General features: G+C 45.8%; 1 long non-coding RNA gene across 7 annotated transcripts in view; it reads right to left on the reverse strand.

Moving 5' to 3' along the window:
* The window catches only part of LOC122180553, a 46,985-nt gene that overhangs the window by 18,313 nt on the left and 7,869 nt on the right, over positions 1 to 20,803 (reverse strand). For all 7 annotated transcript variants that reach the window (XR_006179169.1, XR_006179166.1, XR_006179162.1 and 4 more), the window contains exons 4-5: positions 1,132 to 1,246; positions 736 to 830 (exon numbers count right to left, since the gene is read on the reverse strand). This is a non-coding gene — a long non-coding RNA (uncharacterized LOC122180553). The remainder of the gene's footprint in view (positions 1 to 735; positions 831 to 1,131; positions 1,247 to 20,803) is intronic.

The raw sequence follows: 20,803 nt of genomic DNA on the forward strand, positions 1-20,803 counted from the left end.
AGTGCATAAGCTGAAGGGGCAGATCCTGAGGACTGTACTTAGTGCTTTATCTGTCTTATATCACTGGTAAAACTGGATTTTGATTAAGTATTATGCTGGGGATCCTTGTTCCACTCCACACACATGCATGCATTCAGGCAGGCAGTCTCATAAACTTTAAGTACATTCAGAAATTCCCATATTACCTCTTGGATTCTGACCAGCGTGTGAAGGGAGCACTGGTAGATGAACAGTACCCACCAGTTCCAAAGCTATCTTTTTGCTTCCTGTGTCATGATCTGACCTATTGTCTTTTCAACAAAACTCCACCAGAATAAATAATGAGCTGTAGCCCTTCTACCAACATACATCTGCTGTATAAAGCAGGCCAAGAAAACAACCAACAATGTCAGCTCTTCATTCTGTTCCTCAGATCATCAACTCTGAAAATAACAAAATCTGAAAGGCATATGGACCTTCTCATAAAAACAACAAACACACAAACAAACCCTTAGATGAGTTTCCCGAGTCAGCAGGATTTGTCTGCTAATTATTACTGTGCAGAGGGTCCAACTGTCCCACAGCCAGGGATCACCCTAGAGGAGGGCTGAGTTCTTCACTGCACGCAGGATGGTTTGGGTAGGCTGAACTCCTTCTTTGGGGAACACAAAAGGGGTTGAGCTCCCCAAGCCGCCAAGACCTAAAGGACAGCAGGGGACTTGTGGTGTCCCACGTGAGAGCTGCTTGAGCCCTTACCTTCCACTTGCTGCCTCCCAGAGGTGGACAGCATGGGTTCTGCAAAGATGGGGAACGTGACTCTGGTTCAGGTGCCTTCATGGAGAAGTCTTAACCTGCATGGGGACAAACTCAGATAGGTGAATGACATCAGGTCTGGAATAATGCATGCTGAAAAAAAAAAAAAAAGAAAAAAAAAGGAAAGGAAAACGAGACAAAAAGGGGAGGGAAGTCTGTAGGCAGAGCCTACTTGTCCTTCACCGAGCCCCTCTGCCAACCTAGAAGGATGTCCATGGGGCATGGGAGAAAGGAGAGCAACACAAACCTCCAGTGCCAGACACAGAGGAGTCCATGGGACTTGGTCTCTCCTTTTTGCAAAGGACAGAGGGGAACAACGTGAACCAACACAGCAATTACCTTCAGCCAATGGGCCCCTGTGCAGCCTCCACATCCCAGCTCAGCGCTGCTGCCAGCCCTCTCTTCCAGGGAGAGGCTCGAGCTCACCTCCTCATCCAGAAAAAAAAAGTAGCATCTGTGGGAGAAAGACATATGTCTGGCCTCTACCGTGAACCCTGCGCCTGGCAGGAGAAAGCAATGCCGATTCCAGCCCCAGCTTTTCATTCCTGTTGTAACAGTCATAAACGCCTGCTGAAACCTAAGAAGAACAAGACTGTAATCCTAATAAAACAACATTCTGGAACCCTGAAAACTAGATGGAGGTTTCTCAGGCCAACTTTAAAATTATGTTCCCCTCTCCAAAAGCCGTACTTTCTGTGTGCCGATGGGATGGATGCTGTCAGGCTGACCCTGGGAAGAGCTGTGATGTGAGATTTCAGCAGGGGAGATGCAGAAGGCAGTCTTTGCAGCACAGAAGCCACCCTGTCCCCAAAATAGAAGAAGCCCCAGGCTCCCAATGTTCCCTCCTAAAAGCAAGGCGGGACCTTTGTCTCTAAAGCCAGCTTTCCTTTCCAGGTGCCCTGAGTGCCTGACTCAGTAGAGCAGACACAAGCTGTGCTGGTTCGGATGCAAAAGCTGGTGGAAAGGCACAAGTTTTCCGTGCTGAAATCTTTCCCTCCTTCCTTGGATAGTTACACTGAACAGAAGCCTTGGGGCTTTTCACTGTGCACCAGCACCCCCAAAGTGATGAAGAGCAGGGAGGAAGGCGTTCAGCTTCCCTTCTGCCCATCATACAGAGAGCAGCTCACAGGGATGCTCACTAGCTGGCACGTATTTCGACTGAGGCACCAAACCAGCTTCGTGCTCCTTGAAACCTGAGGGTGGCAGATCCACAGCAGCTCTCAATTCGCATCCGTCCCCTGGCACTGGTGAAGCTGGAGTTGCACCAGTGAAGGAGCTGCTCTTTGGAACATCTGCACGTCGAGCCGTGCCAGCCCGTTCCGAAGGAAAAGCTCTCTGCTGCCAACTCCTGTGATTTTCCTGTGAATCTTCCCTGGTGTTATGCAAAGCCCAAGCTCCTGATGTGCTGCTCTATCTGGCAATACCACTTTAAGAAAAAAGTCTGCCGTCCTTATGGTCCTAAAGAAAAAAAAAAAGCCTCAGGAGGTGGCCTGAACACATGCTAAGGGCTAAAAGTAGCATTTGCAGAATAAAACCATCCCATGATTTTTAAAAGACTCCTGGCATTCTGGAGGCCTGACTTGTGATCTGGGGACTGGCTGCGGAGAACCCAACAACTAATTGGGAAAGTGCTTCGTCTGGTGTCAAGTCTGTTTTTTTTTTTGGTGGTGGAAAGCACTTGACAGCCCTCTAATCAGCTCAGTGACACATAGCAATGACAGGAGTCATTCCCTACAGGGAATAGTACATTTGAATTGCAAACGACCACGGGGTGCTAGTAGTATTTATCTGGTAAACAGCTCTTTCTATCATCATGTTGACTTAAAAGCATTGATTAATTAACTCTACTGAGTCCCCAGTGAAGTAGGAAACTATTTTCAGGTGGTGGCTGGGGAAGCTTTGAAGGTGCAACAGTGCTCCATGCCCCAAGTCCAGGAGAAGCTATTGGGGCCAGGATTGGTTCCTTCAGAGCTCAGCACACAGGTGCTCCATATTCCATGGAGATGCTGCAAGAAGATGTTGTCTGCACCGAGCTCTGACAGCCTCAACACACCTGGCCAGGAGGAAAATGAAGGGCTGAAAACTAGATGGACTTATGGACAGTAAAAGGCATGGAGTTCTTGAAGCAGGTCCAGAGGAGGGCCACTAAGATGAGCAGAGGGCTGGAGCAGCTCTCTTATGAGGAAAGGTTGAGGGAACTGGGATTGTTTAGCTTGGAAATTAGAAGGCTGTGGGGAGACCTCATTGTGGCCTTCCAGTGCTTGAAGGGAGAGGATAAACAGGAGGGGAACGGCTGTTTGTGAGGGTGCATGGTGATGGGACAAGGGGAATGGATTTAAAGTGAGACAGGGGAGGTTTAGGTTGGATATGAGGAAGTTTTTCAGCCAGAGGGTGGTGAGGCACTGGCACAGGTTGCCCAAGGAGGCTGTGGATGCCCCATCCCTGCAGGCATTCAAGGCCAGGCTGGATGTGGCTCTGGGCAGCCTGGGCTGCTGGTTGGCGACCTGCACACAGCAGGGGCTTGGAGCTGGATGAGCACTGTGCTCCTTTGCAACCCAGGCCATTCTGTGATTCTGTAATTCTATAAAACCTGCTCCCAGGCCACAGTGCCTCCGATCTTGGTGCTGATACTGAGGGCCTCCTTGGCCTCGGCTGAGCCATCAAACACCCTTGTGAAGACAGATGCGCCGATGCCCCCCTTGCCACATGAAGATCACTCTTGATTTGCTGACTTGGCCCTCATCAGGAGGTGGTGAATTCTTAGAAATCTGGCCCTGAGCTATTTTGGTTCAGCCTCACCTTGCACAGCAGGACAGATGGACTTCAGGACAGACAAACCTCAGCACGGCACTGACTGGGTCTCAAAGAAAAGGGGAAAAAAAAAAGGGAAAAGATGTGCCAGCATTAGCGAGTGCTGTTCCTGGTTTATTTTGAGTCTTTGCTGAGTGGAGCCTTCAATCGCTGACGATTGGAGCCTTGTGAAGGGGGTCTTATGGATTTGGAAAGAAATCAACAGGCATAGGCAGTGCTGCAGATCAAAATGATAGCATGTATTTTTGCTGGCCATAAAAGAGTGAGCATTTGCGAGTGTGATGCACAAAGGGAGGAGATTCAGCCATCAGCGCCTCGCACATGGTACGTTTTTCCCCCATAGCTAATACAGGCATCTCCCCGTGCTTCTTAGGATCACCTCTGTGTTGGAAAATAAGCTGTGTAAGTCACATTCCACTCATTGATTCAAATCAGCTAAGTAGAATTTTGCCTGATATTCAGTCCACAGAGAGGGGAGGGAGAGAGAACACTTAGCACTCAAATAACTAAAAGCTTCTACTGTGACACAAAGGCGAGCTTCACCAACCTTTCGTTTCCCCCACTTTGTCGCCGCGCACAGATCCAATGAAATCAAATGAGATAATCCCAGCCTAGAAGCAGAGGTGAAAACCTCCCAGAGCTCACGCAATCAGCGTGCAGCTCGGACACTGCCGACTTCCCCCTCAACTATTTCCAAATAAAACACTTTTGTTGCTCGGCTGCTCCTGCCAAATGAGCTAACAATAAAAGAAGAAACTCGCAAAGCCTCTATCCGCAGGAAAAAAACATAAGAAGGAGAAAGACGTTAAGGACCTTTAGGAAAAGAATATGAGAAAAAAAGAAACAGGAAACTATAGGGCAGACCCTCTGGATGGAGCAAACCAGCATAAGGCCCAGCTCTGTTGCTCGACCCCAGGCAAATTGTGGGCCTGGTGCTATGCTGCATTTCTCAGGGGTAGGGGGTGGTCTCCACTGGAAGATTGCGACACTGCAGGATACTTTTCCATATTAAAAAGGCGCTTTGGAGCGTTTTGTCTATTGCCAGGTTTTGGGTTTATTGAGGACTCATTTGGCAGAGCCATCCTGGAAGAACAATACAGATGTTTTATGGAGAAATAAACTGGGACTCGGGCTGGATTCTTTCAGTGCTGAATTCCACCTAATTTGGAGGGTGGAATGACTCTTTTAATGAAGGGTGCAATCAAAACCTGTATGAAAAGCCAACATGCCCTGGGCAAAGAGAGCAGTGGATACACTGCCCCTCTCTGCTGCAGCAGCCCTGTAAACCCCGGTCTCTTTAGCACAGCAAAAGCCTCCCTTGTCCCACCCCTCTTAACCTGAGGAAATGGAGGCTCACTGTTCCTCTTGGTGCCCTCTGTTGTGTCTCTTGGAGGGAAGCGGTGGTCTTTCAGGAATGAAGGTGATTTCCAGACCAGATGTGCTACATCTTGCATCTTTGTAAGGAGCTGCTCCAGTGACTCGTGGAGTTAGCTCTTCTTTGTCAACAGTCCCTCATCAGGGACATACAGAATACTTTTAATTAGTGTCTCCTCAACTTTTCCAAGGGAGGCTTCTGGTAGGTCCTTCACTTGGGAGAAACTGTAAGGGAAGGGTTGAAAAACGTTCACTTTCTGCTCACAGAGAGCTTTGGCTGGGCAGATTGGGCTCCCTTACTTGCAAAGAAGGCAATGCCAGATGACTGAACCATCCAGCTTCATTGCTTATTGTCAGATTTTTCATTTCAGAAGCCGTGCCTAATAAAGTCATCCAGCCTGATTCACTACCTAATCCACTTTCTTTAGCCTCCTCTCCAGATACACTGAGAGGAACATAATGTAAGTATCCATTAAATCACTGCAATTGTCATCTATCAAATAAATGTGTTTGCCCACAATGCTAATTGCTCGTACTTCAGTGAGAGCAAACCTGTTGACTAAAAACCTTCTCTGGCTTTTCACAGATCCATCAAATCATTCAGGTTGGAAAAGACTTAGAGGATCCCCAGGCCCAACCCCAGCCCACCCCACCATGCCCACATCCCTCAGTGCCACATCTCCACTGTTCTTGAACACCCCCAGGGAAGGTGACTCCATCGCTTCCATGGGCAGATTTTTCTTTGGTTCTTTCCTTCCTTCCCATTATGTGCAATTTGCTCTTTGCATCAACCATCCCTTCAGATCTGTTTGTGGAGCTCAGCACTTTGGCTAGCAAAGCAAAGAAGAGAGACTTGAGTGTTAAACTGACACGCATTCTCTAGGGCTATGAGAAGTGGCCAGATGTGCTGGGCTATGCTACAGAAAGGCTCACAGTGGAGAAGTGAAAGATGGGAACAAAATTCACACAAGCTCCTTTTCACCTTGTTGCAGCAAACTGCAAGGTACCAGAAAACAGCATACATCCTGAACAGCTCTGAGAAGCTGATAGCTCACAAGTGGAGGGATGGGCTCATGGGAAGACAAGGCTTTCAGGAATTGCACTGTGCAAGGTAGAATAGGCTGGCTTTGATCCAGGGAGCCCTTAAGCACACAATTTGCCTGCATAGGATGTGTCAGTGGACTGCGCTGCAGGCACAGAGAGAAATCTCCTTTTCTGACACTATTTCTAACTTCTTCTCATTCGTTTCTTTCTCTTTTGAAGTCAAAACTAACTTTTCAATAATACCTGTGGAATCTGCCTTGGTAGGAGCAGCGGGGACATTCCTGCTAGCTTTTCCAGAGCCTGCATTTCTCTGTTTCTCTTTCACTGTTATTTTTTGGACAGTACGTATGTTTTTGACCCATCTTTGGAAACGCAGTTTAGAGGATAGTTATTCAGTTTCTATCAACTGGAGTTGATACATTGCTGGGCTTCCCAGTTCCAGTCAGACAGGGAACTGCTGCAGAGAACACAGAGATGCTGTGGGCCTGGAGCACAGGGGTGGGACTGGGACAGAGGTGATGCATCTCCTTCTCTGGAGATACACAAACCCACCTGGATGCTTTCTGTCAGCCCCCTGCAGGGAGCCTGCTTTAGCAGGGGGTTGGCCTGGGCATCTCCAGTTGTCCCTTCCAACGCCTACTATTCTGTGATACACAGGATACAGAAAAGACAAGGAGTTGTTTTTGCCTAGCAGCTGAAAATAACAATACTGATGTTTATCTGTTACTGCTACTCCAGTTTTTAGCCACCAGAGACCAGTGGTCTCTGTTTGCATTTGCATTAACCTAGGAGTATTAATCAGGTCATGTAGACAACCAGGAACATAAACCGATGCAGGCAGCCAGCAGATACACACTACACTCAGAATCAACACACAGAAACCACAGGGCAGAGTGCAGCCCTCATTAACAGAACCAATTAATTGCAGACACACTAAGTGTGTCCAAACGTAAAAAATCTAATTCCCACCAACCTGTAACTATACAAACCTGAATAAATACTAAAGCACCCTGAGACCTGACCAGCTTACTGCCCCTATCAGATATCATGAGCTTTAGCCCCCTGAAAACAAGGTCCTCTCCAGATGGAGTAATTTCTATCCCTAAAAAAAGCTTCTGATACAACTCCTGGACTAAATCCCACTGAAAGCCAAGATATTCAAGGCTCAGCACTTCCCAGGACACAACCTCCAAAGCCCTGGTGTTACAGTCCTTTCCCACAAACACGCCAAGTTTGTCCTTATAACAAGGAGTTATTTGTCCCCAGCTCCTACTAGGAGGCTGTTTTAGAGCCTCGTTGCTCTGCGCAGTCACAAACCACCTTCTGATTTCAGCAAAGTGTATTTATAGCCGATTTGTACCCAGTTAGCCTCGTGTCCTTTAACTTAAATAGCTTGTTTGGGTGTTGTTTTTATTCTCTGATGTGTAGATGTACAGCCATCAACCTTCTCCTCAGCTTCCATTTCTTTAAGAAGTTAGCTCTTCCGTTCTTCTCTCCAAGGACAAGCTCTCCATTCTTCCAGCATCTTCACTGTCCTTTTCCACATGAGCCAGATTCACGCTTCAGGAACAAAAGGAATTGAACTGTCCACAGGCTGCCAAATGAGGTTTTGCCTATTTCTGGGAAACAGCACACCTACCTTCTAGAGGAAGAAATACCTCCCAGAAATACCTATATTTGAAGTTGTGCATACCTTTACCAGAGCCTCATCCTGTGACGGAGCCATCCACACATGTGTTTCTTCTCCTTTGTCATTTACAGCTGATGAGCCTCCAGTTTATAGTGGAAATTCGGATTACTCCCTAAACTCATGACTTTGCATTTTGCACTACTGGATTTCATCTCGTTTCTATTACTTCGGTCTTCAAGGTCATCCAGTTCTTTCCGTATGGCACGCCTCCCAACTTTGTGTCATCAGCAGGCTTCAGCAACATGCTGTGTTTTGTGCCAAGGTCATTCATGAAGATATTAAATAAGATCCGTCGCCAAGATGAATCCTTCAAGAGCTGCGCTCTTATACCCAGCCAGATACTTTTCCTTTCTATGCTACTCCTTGTCGCTCAGACGGTTCTTCAAAGTGTCCTGCAGTACTTCTTCAACTCTTTAATTTATGTGATAAGTGAGCAAAAAACACAACATCAAATGATTTACTGGTGCCCAGATAGGCAAATCCCATTGCCTCTTGCTTTGAAAGCACACTATCTAATCCTGGTTTGGTATAGCTTCTCCCTGGGCTCACACAGCTTATTCAGGTTGCCACCTTGTTCCTTTTGACTGTGACTTCTCCTGATGTCTGCGTTCCTCAGGAATGGTAGATCCACCGGCCTCAATGGAAACTCCCCCATATAGGCAACATCCTGCAGGCTGGCCTGGGCTTGGGAGCTCATTTCCAGAATGACACTAAGCTTGGTGCTGCCTGCATGAAAGGAAAATAAGACCCAAACCAAGCTGGGCCCTTACAGACAACGACCATTTGCACTATCGCAGGCCAACACTCCCAAGTAAACCAGCTCCTAGTGAGCCAGATTTCATATCACACTAAGACAGAGATGGCGACTGGTAAGGTCTGCTAGGCAAGAACCTATACCTGCCCAACCTACTGTGTAACGCCAGGTTTCTAGGAACCAGTACTGTGTATTAAAATTAACACTGCTAAATTAACGCTGTTAAAGCGTGAAGGAAGTACCACTCATGAAAGGCACTAGCTGAGTTTCTTTAATTTCACCTAATGTAATAACACTGTTACAAAGGAGATAAACAGCTTGATTGCTGACTTTACGTACTAGAATTTTGTTCATGATAAAATCCACTGGCTGAAGTACGAAGTTGCATGTATTTTTGTCCTAAGCAGGGAGAAAAAGAAAACGATGTATCGATCCAAAGGGAAGGAAGGTTATGTTATTTCCCTGGGAAATAAGCAGCTTGCCAGTTGGGATTCATTGGTATCGCTGTAATAAACACACTTCCTGATGTACATATGTGATTATAACGAGCACTGTACTAAAATGACACTGCAATTTAGGAATAAGACAAACACAAGTGATGCAGTTCAAAGCTCCGCTGCTCTCGCTGGATTTTTGTTTGGTTTTCTGTTTTGTTTTTAGCCGACTCTCCGTGCCCACAAAAGCAAGGATAGCCTCCAGGGTTACCCCAGCTGAAAAGCATCTGAAGTGATCCCCGCTGACCTTTCTTTCTGATAGCACCCCGCCTGCCTTTTAATGGAGGCCTGAACCGAGTCAGAGGTGAAACAGATAAATGACTGAAGATCCAACTGTTTTCTCAACGGGCGAGTTCCCACATGCTCGATTTTCTTTTCCTCCATGAAGAACAAGAGGGGAAAAAAAATTGCAAGTGATTAGCTAATGAACATCTGTTTTGTTTTATTTGTGCTTCCTTGCAGCCAGGAGTTGCACTTACTAATTTTTATTTCCTATTAAACACAAAAAAAAAGGAGCGTTTTTTTTCCAAAGCCTGCAGAGGAGGAGGGCTCACTGGTGTGGCCGTTCCTTCCACTGCTGTGATTACCTGGCTCACATGCCACGTCCTGTGTGGTTACCTTTTGTCCTGAACTTTTCATGTGGTTTGACGTGTCTTTAATTTAGACGATCGGATCACGTCTGACCTGAAACAAAACTGCTCTTTGGAGATCCTGAGCCCTTTCTGAATTCTACAGATGTCAATCCAGCAGGATGTAATGTCAAACTGTTAATTATATGCATGCAGGGCCAATGGTAATTACATACTAAACACAAATATAGACTGATTGTGCTCTTGCACTAACTACTATTGAAAATAGCTGATCTAAGGCCAAGCTCTCCGTTGGCCTCAGATTTGGCAACACCAGTGATTCACAATGACCAGTGTGTGCTCACCTCAGCTCCTACATTTCTCTCTTCTTTATTTTGAAGTGTTTTCACAGAACTGAACGTGAGACCTTGCACAGGAATAATCGGAGATGGTGTTTATGAACAAGCATCTTACGTGAAAATGACGACGCGATTTCTTTGCCTTCCATCTTACAGAAATCAGGTTTTCCGAGAGCTCATGACCACTCACCTGAACTTCCCAGTCCTTCCTGAGTGTTGCAAGCAGGTTCCCAAAATCTTCCACTGCTTTGGAGAATTGAAACCTTTCTTTACACGGTCACTTCAATTTCAGAGGCAACTATGGCTCCTTCCTTGTTTACTGCTGCCCAGCACTGAACCAGGAGTTAAGGAGATAGACTGCTAGCCATAAACCCTTTCAAAACACATTTTAGTTTCTCCCTCACACTCTCACAGGTTTACCTTCTGTTTACTTTGCCAGTGAGATGCACATGGCAGTCTCCCTTCACTGCAGTTATGAAGGCATTCTGTCCTTGAAAGTATAATTTTACCCAGCAGACTAAACTCCAAAAATACTGAAACAGCCACTTACGGCAAATCATGGAGCAGGATCCATAGCAAAGCTACAGCAGTGTAAATCTGGAGTGATTCTCCTTTAACACTTGTAACTGATATCATACTCTGCCACATTTTATCACCCTCATCTTTCTTTCTCGTCAAACTATCCAACCAACTTGTTCTCTTGAGAAGGATCATAAACCCACAGGTAATTGCAGGATGGCCACACAGACAGTAAAAAGCCTGCAGATGGGTAGTTCAAAGAGAAATTTCTCAAAAAAAAAACACTAAACCACTGAAAGGAGCCAAGCTATGTCTCGTTTGCAGATGTACTGAGAATCTATAAGTTTATTTAAAATCAGCAGTAGCTGCAATACGCAACGCCTATCAAAATCAGACAGTTACCACAACTGTGGCTTTTGAGAGAAGTGATTTACATCAGAACTGAAGAAGAAATAACAGGGCTTTTAGGCAGACAAATGTATGGTCCAGATACTTTTCCAGTAGCATATTCAATGACCAAGGCCTCCAGTCAGCAGCATACTTAATTTTAAGCACATGCTTAAGTGCTTTCCTGAACAAAGATGAAATGCGGGCCTACCAGGCAGCTCAAGAAAAGGAGTTTCACATTAATTACCCTTCTTGAGCAGTGATACAACTGAACTTTCTGATAGCGACAGGGCTTTCTACCTTCCTATGCACAATCCAAGCTTAGACAAAGCTTTGTCCTTTGGAGCTGTCATCTAGCAGAGAAGGCAGCACACCAGGAGAATGAGAAGAGTTAGAGGCTCACCAAAGTCTGAATGCTGCTCAGCATCCAGCCCACCCCAGCTACTTGGGTTGGGAGTTGAGGAAAAGATCCAGGGCGGCCACATGCATTACAGATGTGTAAAATCCTCCCTGCTGTCTGTAGGCTAGTGGAAATGCAAACATCTTCCTGAGTACATGAACTGGGCTAATAGTGTGCTCCAAGGGCTTTGTTCTGAACGCGCACTGTTGGTAACTCTGCAATCTTTGAAAGAAAAGGGAAAGGTAATGACATCAACCGAAACCCGTGTAAGCGAGAGGGCTGCAGAGCTCATTTTGTTATAAGAGACAATTTCAGAGAAGTAAAATGTTGCCAGCAGATAATGATTTCCTGCAAGATTGAGCAATAGTGAGTAGTCACAGCTCTGCAAATAGGACTTAAGGCAGGTAGGAGTATTCATTTCCTGAGGACAAGAGATTGCACAGTGGTGGGTGCCTACTGGCACGAGCAGTCCCACAGACTTGTCAGTAGTCTGAACTCTCTGGGGACACTTATGCAAGAGGTCTGCCTGCCTTGCAGTGTCTGGAGATCTCCAGGCTGACCCTCAGTCTGCAAATTGCCTCTCTTCAGTACACAGCATGCATAAGAGAAGGAGCAGCTGTTTTGAGCTCTGGTCCTCAGGAAGCCTGGGACCCTTTATGCTGATGCTTTGTGGATGGCAGGCTGCTCACTGTATCCTGCCTGCAATGTGAACTTCCCCTGTATAAAACAACAGAGAATCAGCATGGGAGAGAGGGCTCCCACTGAAAGAAAGCCATCCTCCATTGTGCACTGCATTGAAGATAGAGAATCCACACAAAGCTACCTCCTTAATTGAAGGGAGGTAATCTCACCTTCTCAGCCTCTCTTTCTCTTTTCCATCTCCTGATGTCTAGTAAGGGCTGAGTCTAGATTTCCCTGTGCTGGGAGGAGTAATTAGATCTCTTTCCAATGCTTGACTGCATATTTGCATCAATCCTGTTAAAGCTGATTACTTTTGAGATTATCATAGAATCGTTCACGTTGGAAAAGCCCTCTGAGATCACCATGCCCAACCCCAGCTCATTCCCACCATGCCCACTATGTTCCCCAGTGCCTCATCTCCACGGTTCCCAGACACCTCCAGAGACAGTGATTCCATAACTTCCATGGGCAGCCTGTCTCAGTACCTGTCCACTCTTTCTGAAAAGAAATTTTTCCTAATATCCAACGGGATTCTCTCAGATTAGAGTGAAACTGGCTTATAGGTAGAGAGCGATGGGGCAGAAAGCAGGGATGCACACAGCAGAACAGTCTGAGCATGACCGCATACATCTTTCTTTTTTCCTAGGAGATCAGGCTAAAAACAATGATGAAAAAAAAATGCAGATGGATCTGTTGTTATACTGCAGACTCTCTCTCATTAAGCACAAAACTCTGTGACAAATCGGGCATGTGGTAGCGCCTGAAGGACTCGGCCGAGGCAAATTTCATGCCAGTCTCCATGCATACACACTGAGAAAACTGCTCTGATTCTCACACATTTTTTGCCTAAATAAACTAGGCTGGCAGAAGGCACATGATTACTGCCCCTATTTTCAGAATAGGCAAGGTCCACATACGTCCGCTTTATTCTTATTTATTTAAAAAGAAGTCCAGCTGCCTGGTATTTTTTTGCCAACGTGGGCTTAATTAATTTGTCCATCACGTTTTGGAAAACCAAGAAAATCTGGCATTTGTGCATGCTCGTGCAGAGCCTTAGCTGCAAGTCAGGTCTATTTCCTCGAGCAAGTCGTGTTCAGCACACCAGAACTGCACAACCCCTGCAAACACTCACGTGCAGGCCTGGACTCCCGCAGAGCGAATCTGAGCCTTCTGACAATTTTCTTCATTGACTTTTAGAGACCCCACAGGGGCTGTCTGCAAGTCCTGGAAGAGCCACCAGTTATAAAACACTGTTCTTTATGCTCCAGAGCACAACTACAGCTGCTTCTCCTCTGCCCCGGTTTTAAAAGCCACGCAGGACACGCATGGGGCCCTAACACTTCTGTCTAAACCAGCTTTCAAGCTTTCCTCCCATAGGTGAGTGGCAGTCGCAGGAAATACGTGCACAGAATCACTGAGGTTGGAAAAACCCTCTAAGATCATCAAGTCCAACCATCACCCATCCCCACCGTGCCCACTATGCCGCGTCCCTAAGTGCCAGGCTTGGCCGTGTGTGCAGCCATGCGATGGTGAAGCCGGGCCCTTCCCCATTTCACTGGCAGCCCCAAAGCCAGAGCCTTGCCTGCTGTTTGCTTCTCTCCTTCCCTGCAGTGCTACCCCCGGGTTTTGGAGCTGCAGCCCCACATCCCATGGAGGTGCCATAGGAGGCGAGGAGAAAGCTGGGAATTTTAGCAGCCTTTTAAATGTCATCCACCAGTACCAGCACCCAAAATTTACATGCCTTCAGAAAGAACATGTATAGGTTTAACAAGGTGACAGACAAGATAAAAGTGGGAAGAACTGTCACAGAACACAGCAGGAGCCCTGGATTTTCATCTGTTGCACAGTTGAAGGTTTTTCTTCCCCCTTCAACATGCACAGACCAGGCCTTCATCTACTCTTCATTGGTGGACTAAAAAAGAGCTATTTCCTTCCAAACCTTGCGGTACAAGCAGCTTTTCCTTCGCAAAGAAAACTAGAAGCCATAGAAGCTTCTGTTTACTATGGTTAGAAGGGGCTGAGGCTCTCTGCGTCCTACCAGCACCAAAGGGACGGATGCTGGCTTTGGGGTGTCAACAAAACCCCAAGGGCTGCAGATGAGGTTTTGAGACTGGTCCAAGGTGAAATCCTCTGCCTGGTTTGGATGGTTGGTGGATCCCAGCCTCACAGCCCTGCCCGGTGCCTTGGCTCACAGCAGGCCCAAGGAGTGATCCCACAACGCCCAGCCCCCAGTGATGGCTGCAGAACTTAAAGATTTGCAGAGTTTACTTGCAAAGCCTTTTAGAAGCAGGGACGAGTAAACAAGAGTGAAAAGTTAAACAAAGGAAATACATTTATGCTTGTACTGTTTTCAAGTTTATGCAAACAATCCATTTCTAAAGCTGTCACTGACACTCCTGGCACGTTCTCGTTCCCCAGCTCAGAGTCATGTTGGAAACTGAAATCACAAGCATTTCTGAGATGCTTTGAGCAAAATACCTCCCTCTGCTCCACCAGCTGAAAATCAGCAAGCCCACGATAGTCATGGAGCCATGGCAACACACTTGTGCACCAGTGGATTCTGGAGGAAGAGGGAGAAAAGTCTGAACGTCTCTATCCACAGTGGCCATGTAAGAAATGAATTTAGAGCTAGTCAAATGAATTACAAAGACCAGTTGAACAGCAGGAATTCATCAGGCAGAGCAGGAATTAGAAAATCCTACTTTCTAGCTGCTCAGGCAGTAAGTAGATGTGCCATAAGCATAACCTTCTGCTTAGGACTTGACATGGGGAAGGAGACAAGGACAGCCTGCTTTCCAGCAGCTGAGCTCGCCGAGCTGCACACGAGAAGGGAACTCACTGTGGACCCATGTGAGAGCCAGGGAAGGGCATTCGGAGACACTTTCCTGCTTGCATTAATTCACTTCTGCATTTGAGATTGCACGGCAGCCATACAGGGCATATGGAGGATTGTCTGTTTGGAAAGGTAGGGTCTCTACGGCAGCTGACTGTCAGCTTGCACAGTTTCTGCACTGGCTTCCAAGGTTAGAGCCCACAAATGTCAGCGAAGCCACAATTTCCCAAACTACATCTCAAAAAGTGGTATGGGTTTAATTGAAAGGGAAAGCATGCACTTCCATGACAGGCAAACAGCACAAGTTTCAGCTACAAGTGAGCATGGCTGCCATTCTGGCAGCTCTTCCCTCTTTTTCCTCCCCTCCATTCAGCTGCACAAGACGGCACGTTTAACAGCTGATCCATCTGGAGGAGAGCCTACAAAGTTAATTTCTAGCTTTGAGATGGTCACTGGTAATTGTAGGTAATTTCAAATATAATTGCAATTGAGTTGAAAAAGCTCTGTTTGCAGTGTTTATGCTCATCACTCTAATTTAAGACCTAGAATGCTGGATACACTGCTTTTCAATACACACCCATTTTTCATCTTCCTGATTTTACCACCAGTGATTATAAAAACAGCCCCAGCAAACCACAGTCTGCAATGCAAGACAAATGTTTGAAAAGCTGCATATAAAGTTTCAAGCAGAGCTTCTGGAAGGTTAACGACGGAACATGTTAATGATTATCAAATAGACAAGGAAAGCCGCAAAGGGTTTCGAACACAGAAACGCAAGAGCCCCTCGAAATAAATGGTGGCTAACTTTGTTTAGAATAATGCTTCTCTTCAAAGAAATGGAACTGTTGCATGTCGCAAATATGTCCACATGTCGTTTTAATACAGGAATAATTACCCATGGCATGTTTGTTAGTGGAAAAAAAGCAAAGGTCTCCTATTACTTACACATAATAAAACCTGCATTGTTTACCAGGAATGAGTTATATGAGACTGGTAATAAATAAGTGTTGTAACAAACCTTGGTGCCCAGGCCCAGAAACTGATCTTAATATCTACATTTTGGTAGCACCCAAAGGCCCCCGGCTTGGGGCTCTAACCTGACCATTGTAAAAGCTGAACTGCACCTCTGAAGGTTTGGCCAGCTGTGTGCTGGCTTTTGTACACTTAAAATATCAGATTTTTTTAAAAATACATTTGGCTTTCTATAGCTGACAGAACTGCTTTGTAGTTTTAAGCTCTTTCGTGGCTAAAATTGTATCTGCCAAATCTATGCATGCATCAGAGTTTCTCCATCCATACCTCTGTCCACTGCTAATCTCTGCGAGCGTGCGCCTGCTTGAAAAACAACAATAAAAGAATGCAAGAATCCTCGCTGGCGATATTCTTGACTCGACAAACCAAGACAGTTAAAGGAACTGGTTAAAGCTGGAGCTACTCAGGAAACTATTTATTTTTCCCTGAAAAATGTAGAGGAAAGTGAAAATCCTTTTCCTCGACGTTTTCTTACTTTTTGTTTTAAAATGAGGAAGTATCTTTTCTTGTACTGTTTTTGTTGGGTATCAGCAGCCACTGAGCCATCTGAGAACTGATGCAAAAGGAAATTATCCCACCAGCTCTACTGAGAGCATCAGCTCTGTAAGGTCCGAGTGCTCATTTATTTCAATGCAACCCGCAAAGCTAAGCCCTTTGGAGATTCAGGATTGAAAAGCCGTCCTTAAAATAAATGCTACGTAATGCATCTAAAGCAAAGTTTAAAAACCTGCTCTAGCGATGAAATGGAATTACTTTAACTTCTCAGCAAGTTGCTTTAAATAGAGAAGGATGCAGCTGTGGAATAACTGGTGATGGTTACACATACCTTGTCGCTCTGCACTGCTCTGCACGCTGCACCAGGCCGTGTTGATTCTCCTTCATTCATCCCCAAAAGTGCAGGCCCACTTCCCTAGTTTTTTCTGCCTCTTCACTTGAAGAATAAGGAGTTCACTTGACGAATACAGAAGGCAATCTCAAACTTTCACCTTTGTCTCTATGGAAGCCTCAGTATGACTGGCAAAGCTTACTAAAACTCCGGGGCTTTAGGGAAAAGCAAATGAACAAGTGAAAACATTCAAGCAGATGATTTTCATGGCAGCCTTGCAAGTCAACAAGGTTGCTCCAGGCTTACACAGGAGAAATCCCAAATGCTAGCTCCAAAATGAGGCATTGTGCTCCCAAGCACCAGCAAACCCACTCAGTTCACACCATCCCCCAGCTACCTGGCTGGCAATTATACACCCACAGCCCTATGCAACAATGTGGTAAACATGGAAAAAGGAAAAATCTGGATGGTTTGCTCTCAAGAGCCGTCTTAGGGGTCACCAGGACTCAAGATCCATCAGCAGAAACTCCCTCACCGCTTCCTTGTCCTTGAATTTCAGCTTTTCCTGGACAACAATCTTGGGCAAGTAAGCAGCCACACAACAGGGCCGTGGCCTCCAGCTCTTGACAACTGGCCCTGCTCTGTTCCTTCAGGCTTACAAAGCTTGTGCAGCGCTATCTGGAACGATAACATCATGTAAGGCTTTCCTGAGAGGGCAAAATAATAGAGAAGCCTCCAAAACATGATAATCAAAGGCAGCTGCATGCAAGGCATTATACTCTAGCTCTAAGAACAACTATTAATTGTTTGTGTGGGTCAAAAAAAAGCAGCTTTGTGAAAAATGATTATCAATTCATGCTTAATGAGGGGCTGGTTAAACATTAGAGAAATAACAGTAAGGGAGAAAATGTCAGGACCCCGACATTACCAAAACTGATGGTAAAACTGTCCAAGACAGTGTAGTCTGATCTCCAGGAGCTCAGCCAGTCATATTTATTAGTTCAGTTATGGGTCACCTCCATGTTATGTAAGGGTGTCTGGAAAAACCTGCAGTGTTACTCAAACTGAAAGGGCACAAGGACCACAGAGGTAAATCAGAGTCTTTCCCTGGGATTGCAAAGGTCTTTGGGATGGAAACACAAAGAGTGGTGCTTTGAAAGGAGTGCCTTCAGCTCACCTAATTGTTTTCTCCCTTTAGAGCATCTGCTGCATTGCTATCCAGGCTGAAGGCACTTCTTCATACTCTGTGAGCCAAAGAATAACCCTTATCCGTCTGCATGGGTCTAAGCAAGGCAAAAAAAACCCCAACAGCTAGAGCTTACCTACAACCCCGGTTCACATCTTTGGTCTGGTTGGCACTGTGCTTAGCCTATAGTGTTAAACTTACAAATTCATCAGGATAAATTTGAAAGTAATTTGCATTAGCTCCTAGCCTGCCAAGCACTCCTAAGTACAAAAGAAATTCAGAAGGGATCAAGATCAGAAGCATTAAAAGAACCTCCTGTAAGGGGTACAGCCCTCCTTGTTTTCTGGATAGCAGTTAGACCTGAAGGATGGTCACACGTCCTGTCTTTTGTCATCACAACACAGCCCAGATGGCAGCAGCCCAGGAGACCCGTGTCCCATGCTAAGCAGTGGCTTGCTTTGGTCTGAGGGAACTGACGGCACCACAAGACCAGGAGATGGGAACGGGCTCCTCTTCATGTGTGCGTGAGTCAGCGTCTGGTAGCCACATGCCTGCAGGAAGATGGCAGAGGACAATCTGGTGTCACGCACCATCTGAGTGAGATGTTGTGCTCCTCGGTGGGGACGTATGAAAGCAGTCCAGCAGCCCGTGTTCTGCTCGTGAAACCTACCCACTTCAGTTCTGCCATCTGCTCTGTAACGGAGGCGATGGGCTGCGGATGGGTAATCCCCAAGGAGCGCTAGCCAAGTTCCCAGACTTATTTTTCAAATGCTTTGCATTTCACTGTGCAAGCTGGAATATCAGAAGAACGACCTTTCTTGGTAGCTGTTCTTCTATTCCTGGAACTTGGCAAAGAGACACTCAGTGATGTTAGAGATGCTCTGGTGTTCCAGAGGCTAATAAGCAACGCAAAATACTTGGAAAAAAGCAGCAAATGCAGCTCCAAGGAAAAATATTTCTGGCGATAAAAATCAACCCTAACCTTTGCAAAATGCACATCAACAACAGCATTGTTTATTATTCCCAACTATAGTTCTGTTGATACTTGTGAGCTAAGAACATGTTTCCTCTACGCTGCTCCGCACTGCCAAGCTCCATCCTTTTGCCTACTGTTCCAGTTAGGAAACTTAACTCTAGTAGTTGACAATTAATTCATTGTATCCTGGATCCTCTTTTCATCACTTGGAAAAAAATAAAACCTTAACATCAAAAAATTTGCACTGAGACTTTGCAGTTTACGATTTACCAGAATTATCCAGTGTATTACATAAGTAACCTTGAATTATAGCTTTGATTTTAGCTGATCTCTGTAACTATTAATCCAGGAATGTGCTCTCTTCTCTGAGTCACTTGACATAAGTTACTGTTTCTGATTCAGTGACTAAAGCTATATAAATAAAAGGCATTTCTCCAAATTCACACAATTTGGTTCTTTCTCTGAAGCCCTGTTTGTACCTGTATTGGTGAACGTGTTATTTCTGGGCACAGCCTTCTACAAATTCATTCATTTGAGAGACTGAAAAGCTAACGGGAAGCAATTCGTGGCTAATCAAACTCAAGACCTCAATTTGAACAAAAGCTTTCTGCCCTGAGGAACCCCATTTAAAATGGCATTTAAAAAAAAATTTGCATTCAGATTTCAAAATCCAGCACGGCAAATTAAGAGAAGCAGACATCTCACTACAGCTCCCTTGTGCAATGCTTCATGATGTGGCCCTTAATTACAGCACTGTTTCAGGCCATTTCTATGTAATCTTATTCACACCCAGTGAATAGTGCTGAATGAATGGGCAGCTATTCAGTATTTTGCTCCCCCTCACTATGCACTGTCTTTCTGTCTCTTCTTTTGCAGCCCAAACTCTGCTCTGAAGGCCGGATTGATAATTTCTCCCTAGGTTTTTCTAAAGAGCATTTCAGTGTAATATACGAGCGCTTGCCCACTATTAATTAATTACTTTTCAGCCTGAAAAATGGGAAAGTGGCACACTTCCCATTTTATAGGCAAGGAGTTGAGACACAGACAGGAGGTCAAAAGTGCCCATTAATTTTCAGAGCCCAATTCGATATGCCTTGGCCGTGATTATTCACGGCACTTAGCATTATGTACTACTTCATGCACTCAGCACACCACTCACATTGAATAAAGGGGCTGCTGGTGGTCCTTTGTAGGGCTGCCTATCAGATTTTGGAGGATCATAAGTCAGGGATGCAGAAGGTGATCAGCATACAAACAGTGGCCCCCAGGAAACGTCTAGTTAAGGGTCAGCCCCACCTGGGAACTGCTCCATTTTCCCAGCCAGCATTACAAGGCCTTAATGCTGGGACCATCCAGTCCCTTGTTCATCACACAGCTCCCAGCTGCAGAACCAGCAGAGAAAGGAACCTCGCAGACAATAATCTCAATATGAGGAGGAAGTTTTTCAGCCAGAGGGTGGTGAGGCACTGGCACAGGTTGCCCAAGGAGGCTGTGGATGCCCCATCCCTGCAGGCATTCAAGGCCAGGCTGGATGTGGCTCTGGGCAGCCTGGGCTGCTGGTTGGCGACCTGCACACAGCAGGGGGTTGGAATTGGATGAGCACTGTGCTCCTTTGCAACCCAGGCCATTCTATCATTCTATGATATGATTTACAACACAGTGCAGTGGTCCAAGGACAAAACAGCACGTGAAGATACAAATAAAGGTCTCTACCCCAGTGCATATGTACAAGGGGGTCATATCAAGCTCAGTTTCATACTGATATTCCTTTCACACACTGGTGAGTTGATACAAGGAAAGGTTTAGCCTGGCCCTAAAGGCTTTTGCAGTAAGGCATCCTCATTCTCCCCAAGAGGATGCATTTGTGTGTAGTTCGTGGGACAGTTATGGGATGCACAGTACTGAGACCACTGAGCAGCCCTGGATCCAGGCTTCTGCCAGTGACTACCAAGGAGAGCTCACAAGTCAGATGACATTTTTCGAGGTGACTTTTAAAAACCTCCTGGAATCATTGAATCATTGAGGTTGGAAAAGACCTCCAAAATCCCCAAGCCCAACCCACACCCACAGTGACCA

Source organism: Lagopus leucura, unplaced genomic scaffold (assembly GCF_019238085.1).
Source record: "Lagopus leucura isolate 7727_CA_CO unplaced genomic scaffold, USGS_WTPT01 Super-Scaffold_1, whole genome shotgun sequence".
In the NCBI taxonomy this organism is placed as follows: Eukaryota; Metazoa; Chordata; class Aves; order Galliformes; family Phasianidae; genus Lagopus; species Lagopus leucura.